Consider the following 425-nt stretch of genomic DNA (forward strand, 5'->3'; position numbering starts at 1 on the left):
CAGTGTCCCCCACTTCCACTCTCTTCATTCTTGTTGGTTTCAGTTCAAATGTAAATTCCTCCAGTGAGACTGGGAACGCATTCCTCACGAATATAAAATTCTCCGTGTGTCTGGATGTTTCTGGTTCCAATTGCAAGACCCACACCCTCCTCTAGGCTCCACTCCACATCCCTCTTCCTCCTCTCACTGACCCCTCCTGGTCCTGAGCCTCAATGAAAGCTCCCACTCTCCTGCCCCCTCCCCTTGTGCTGCAGAGTTCAACAATGGAACCCTCTGACCTCAGACACCACAGCACAAAGCTGACTGATTCTCATGTGTCACTAACTTTCAGATGAAGATGGACATCATTCCAAAAGGGTCACAACAATGAGTATTGATGGAATACAAATCCATTCCATGTAGGAATACTCCACAGGGCAGTTCCA

The sequence above is a fragment of the Chiloscyllium plagiosum genome, chromosome 1, assembly GCF_004010195.1.
Source record: "Chiloscyllium plagiosum isolate BGI_BamShark_2017 chromosome 1, ASM401019v2, whole genome shotgun sequence".
Classification (NCBI taxonomy): domain Eukaryota; kingdom Metazoa; phylum Chordata; class Chondrichthyes; order Orectolobiformes; family Hemiscylliidae; genus Chiloscyllium; species Chiloscyllium plagiosum.